The sequence below is a fragment of the Podarcis raffonei genome, chromosome 6, assembly GCF_027172205.1.
Source record: "Podarcis raffonei isolate rPodRaf1 chromosome 6, rPodRaf1.pri, whole genome shotgun sequence".
NCBI classification, from domain to species: Eukaryota; Metazoa; Chordata; class Lepidosauria; order Squamata; family Lacertidae; genus Podarcis; species Podarcis raffonei.
The window spans coordinates 31507373-31512931 of NC_070607.1; the positions used below are offsets into that span (position 1 = coordinate 31507373).

Consider the following 5559-nt stretch of genomic DNA (forward strand, 5'->3'; position numbering starts at 1 on the left):
ATACCTGAAGGAGCATCTCCACCCCCATCGTTCTGAGGTCCAGCGCCGAGGGCCTTCTGGCGGTTCCCTCACTGCGAGAAGCCAAGTTACAGGGAACCAGGCAGAGGGCCTTCTCGGTAGTGGCGCCCACCCTGTGGAACGCCCTCCCACCAGATGTCAAAGAGAAAAACAACTACCAGATTTTAGAAGACATCTGAAGGCAGCCCTGTTTAGGGAAGCTTTTAATGTTTGAACAACTACTGTATTTTAATATTTTGTTGGAAGCCGCCCAGAGTGGCTGGGGAATAAATAATAAATTATTATTATTATTAGTAGTAGTAGTAGTAGTAGTAGTAGTAGTAGTAGTAGTAGCTAGACTTGTCAGTCACAGAAGAGCTTTCCTTCAGCTCTCTCCCCACACTGGCGTTTTCCTCATACAACAAAGTTGGGGAGAAATGTTTCAATTTGTGCAGAAACACTGGCGGTCCAGTTGTTGCTTTTTTGTTTTTTTTTGTTTTAAATTCACATCTCCAAATCACACTGGAGGACCCTGCTTCAGCTCAGAACCCTAAGGAAGGGTTCTTCTTTTAGCTTAGGCAAGTCTCAAATCTGTCTGAAGCAAGATTTGTCCAGATCTGATGCACATCTCTAGTGTGAATGAGAAAGTAAGGAAACTTAGAACACAATATGTAAAATATGGATCCAAGAGAAAAGCTCCCCTTTGTCCCAGCCTTTCTTTCAAGGGGTTTGTCCATAATGTGATGGTAATGTACTCTGTTTGACCCTCTTTCCTGATCTAGGTATATTGTCAGAACAGATGCATCCGATTCTGGCACAAATGTCTTGCTAACATTTACAGTGCTGATAATGAAGCAACTTGGGAAATATTACTTGCTCATCAACAGAAAACACTTACTTTTTTTCCAAAGAGTGAATAGGCAGTGTCAACTGATTAAAACTGTATTATGTAGGTTCTGCTTGGAACGTATTAAGGATATTCACTAGGCTTATCTCTGCAGCCGTTTTGCACCATTTTCTTGCGGAAGCCAGCTGGTGTGTTTTATACAGTGTTGGTTAATTGTTTGCGAGGAGACATTCCCAGCCAAATATAAGCAAAAAAGCTTACTGTGCTTTTTCATATCTATTTCTGACTATTGTTATTATTGTTATTATTATTATTATTATTATTATTATTATTAATGCACAAAGCCATCCGCTTTACCTGTGCAGACGAAGCATCTTAAACTATGGGATCAGTTGAACTGTTGAAATGTCATCTCATAGTTTTGCCACACTCCATCAATTGCTGGTGGACTCTCGCACAGAAATCTATGTGTCAGGAAACAAAAATGCCAGTTAAAAATTTCCCCCTTCTCTCCATAGCACCTCATTATTTATATCATATTATGCGTAGCTTCTAGATAAAGTAGGTTTGGACATGTTGCCTCCACACTTTGGTCTCCTGCGACCGGTCAAAAACAGCCCTACCATATTCACAAAGCTTTTCGTTACAATCGAGGCCATTTGAAGGAGTGATCAATCAGGATCATGTTCAAATGACAGGACTAGTACAGACTGCTGCTTTTTAACTCAACTTAGCCACATGTTACTATCTCTCTGCAAACTGCATCTTAAGCAGACTTGTGAAAAGGATGTCCTTTTCCTCTTGGATTGTGTCCTGAGTTCTTGCCATGACAAAGCTATAGAAATTATGCCCCATTTTTTTCACCCCATTCCGTTTGAAATGAAGTTGGCATACTTTCTTTCTTTGAGCTGTCCTAAGCACAGTTGAAACGAATTTGTTCCTAACATTCTCTTTAAAATTCTTTTCTACAAATTTGGGTATGGAATACTGCCCAGATATTCTCTTGACTGCTTGTTTATTTTCTGTTTACCAAATGTCTGATATCTGTAATTTACATCCAATGATCTTTTATGCTAATATTTGAGAGCTTGTACTTGATCACATCATAGTACTTAGTGTTACTGACAGTGTTTGATAGTTGATAGTTTGATATGTATTTCTCATATCTAACTAGATATAATAGTGTTTAGCTGTTGACTCTGTTTTACAGTCAACATACAGTAATATTTGGAGCCACATTCAACAAATTGTTGTATTATGCCCAATATCACAATGGGACTCCCGCCCCCACATGGTTCCTGTGCCCCCCACCGCAATCTACTGTGGAGGGTCAGGGGAATCCCCATAACATTGTGCAGGGGGAGCAGAGGAGAAAAATTTTTGTTGGGCAAGCAAAAATGCTTACAATGCCAGAACAATCTATTTAGCACTATGCTGAATACTACCCTTAGTGTCTGATAATAGTAGGTGGCTGACAACCTTTGAAATTGTGTCTTTGAAGCATGCCTAAATCAAAACAAACAAGTGATGCCAACAAATCTAAAATACTGCAGCTCTGGAATTTAGGTCGAAATCCTATATTTATTCACTTATTTCAACCGTTTGGATTCGCTTTATATTAGTTGTCTCTGGAGACCTAATACAATGTGACTAAAATCAGAGAAAGCTATAAAAATCAAAGTTTGAAAAGCTTGCTAAAATAAATAAAATCTTAAGTAAGTTCAACAGGAAGGGGGCCTGTTTGAACTTAGCTAGAATACAGCTCAACAAAATGGGGCCCAGATGGTCAGGGATGATGGGAGTTGTAGTTCAGGAACACAGCTGCCTCTTCCCCATTTGGATGCAGAATATCACTTTATAGGCTGCTGCATTGTGACCTCTTCATCATGCCACCATTCTCAACCATTTCCACCAAATATTTTGAGTGTTCTTTGTTCGTTCATTTTGCTGGCTCTTTGTTTCCCCAAAAAGATCGGGGTAGAGGAAATTATTCTAATCAAATAATTCTCCCTGTTGGTTACTGTGGCTTACTGACACTTGTACAGCACCGTCGGTGTCATGGGGGGGGGGTTGAGGGTCTGCACCTGGCTTGTTGTCATGGATGCAATTATACTGAGTGACATTTAGGGTACCCAGTATATTAATAGCGTATGCTTACCTTCCAAGATGGTGACATGAAACTGAGCTTGTCCTCCAAGGATATCCTATTAAGATTCTGGTTTTGTGGATTTCCTATGCTTCGTGAGAAGACATGCCTAATGATTCAGAATTAAATATAACCCTTCAGCTGACAATGACGGATGTATTAGAAGCAGAAGAACTAGTCAGAGAGTACTAATACCATATCCTGTTCTCTCTGTCACTGGCTTTTAATTGACATTCAACTCCCCACCCCCCTCCAAGAAGCATCAATACTTTGGAATCAGGCAGGCATTTTTGAGTGAGTTCCACCCTTTAGTTCTTGTGAATCACATATTTTTCTACAACATTCTCTTTGCCACCACAAACAAATTATAGACTTTAACTCTCGGCTGTCAGATAGACAATATTTTGGCAGCCTGTTAAGTGCAAAGCAGGTGGGGCAGGGAGAGAGCTGTGTCGTCCAAATATTATTGTTGTGATATTGTTTGTTTTCTCCTCCTTGAAATCAGTTTTTTGTTTTTTTTTGTCTTTAGATGGTGGTATTTCTGAGAGGCATTGAACTCCTAAAGCACTTGAGTTTTGTTCTTCGAACACTTTGTCAACTTAATCTTCCCTTTCCTATTCTATCTCCTGCCTTTGTAATCCCTCTTCTCTAAACAACGTTAATAAGAACAACAGCAACAACAAAAATTATTGCAAAAAGAAATGGAGGTTGTTAACAAAGCCACAGTTTGTGAGGGGGCTCAGTTGATGAGATTGGCACATTCAGTGGCCTTCGCTCAAAGTTTGCAATGTCGTCTTGCCTAAATTGAACATCTATCTCTCTTGTCACACTCTACGTGGTGCTTACTGCAGGGGGAAGGAACTGTACCATCTAGATTGTCGACATTTTGCCTCTTGTATGCATCGTGGCTCTGGATTGCAGCAACAATACCATACATTTGAATTTGAAGAATCTGTTTGATTTTCAACTTTCCACATGCCCCCGTTTAATTTATCTCCATTCTGAGTCCTTTATTGCGGCAGCTCTCTCTGAATTCTTATTCGATACAGTGCTATCAGCAGATCTCTTCACTTCTCAAGCATTGTCACATTTTGCCCCAAAGACTGTGTATTGTTTAACCTGTTTGGAGGAAAGTAAAAGAGTCCGTGATACAAATGTATGAGCTATTTCAGACTTTGGCATGTAAAGCCTGCCTGAACCACTGCGCTTCTAAACTTCGCACTTTTTCAGCACTGAGAGCTTACCCAAAGTGGTTCTGGTTCATAGCACCTCCGCTGGGAAAGCAATAATAATAATAATAAATACTTGGAAACCATTTCAGAATAGCTAATCCTTTCTAACGATGAGCAAGGAGACCATAAAATTTATCCTTTATTTCAAATACACACTTGCCCTGATATACCCTGAAAACTGGTTGACGAAAATACACAGGGCAGGAAGGGAACGCCAGCATGAGTGAAGTAAAGGTCAAAATGAGATAAATCATTAGCTGGCAACTGATAGAGGAACAGGTGAGTGGAGCTGTTGGCAAAATTTTCTGGAAATGAATTGTGTCTACTGCACAGGGACCTGTCATTTTGTTTCTCAAATCCCTCTCTGCCCACACAAGTGACCCGGAAAAATGATGGGTGAAAGATGGCAGTGAGACCTGTGCCTGGTTCTTATTGCAATAGTCTTCCCTTGAGCCCCTCCCTCCCAACTGCCTAGCTTTAGGAGGCTGGTGAATTGCTTTGAAAGAAAGAAAAGAAAGGTTAGATTTTCCCCTCTTTGCAATGCAGCTTTGCTGACTCCCAAGTCTTTACAGTACGGAATCTGAACAGAAGCAGAAGGAGATGAGGCAGTGACAATAATTCAGTGTCTTAAACCTGGCGTTGTCGTCATAAATCTCAAGCCACTCTGCAATAAAAATATGGTGTGGGAATCAAAAGAAGTGTTTTAAATGGCACATTTGGCTTGTCGCATCAAGAAAGAGATTCAGTAGCCTGGGATTCAATATAGGGTTTTCAGAACCCAGCGCCAACTTGACAGTTGCCTGCCTCCCACCAAACAATGCATTTCTCCCCTTTAATTACAGACTTACTATATCAGGAAGTTTTTAATGTCTGATGTTTTGCTGTGTTTTTATTATGTTGGAAGCCACCCAGAATGGCTGGGTCATTCCGGTCAGATGAGTGGCGTTATGTAGTCAGTGGTCTGTGTTTGCCTGAGCTTGAGTCTGGACTAAGGATTCTGAGTCCCTGTGTTCTGATTCGATACATGATATCCAGTCACAGAACATTTCAGTATTTGGGCCTCTGCCATTGGCCCTTAAACTCTGAGTCATGATTCGCAGTTTGGAAGTTTAGACAGCCAATCACATTGGCAGTGGGAGTGGCCCAGGCCTTCAGAAATGCATATAAGCAGTTACTTTGCCCCTGTTGTCCAGTTCTGTAGTTCAACAAAGGTTCTTGCTGTAATCACTGTGCCTTGCCTAGTGGGAACCCACCTACACTTCAGGTGGGGTATAAATAACAGCAGCAGCAGCAGCAACAACCTCATATAAACATGGAAGTTTGGGGAAAGGCCATTG

The 5559-nt window shown here is 40.9% G+C and overlaps 1 long non-coding RNA gene across 1 annotated transcript; it reads right to left on the bottom strand.

The window, feature by feature from the left end:
* Positions 1–1219: 1219 nt before the first annotated feature.
* On the bottom strand, positions 1220–5288 carry LOC128415089 (uncharacterized). Its single transcript, XR_008330852.1, has 4 exons — positions 5071–5288; positions 3858–4109; positions 3003–3099; positions 1220–1308 (listed from the first exon to the last, which is right to left on the bottom strand). It is a non-coding gene; the product is annotated as an uncharacterized LOC128415089 (long non-coding RNA).
* Positions 5289–5559: the final 271 nt, after the last annotated feature.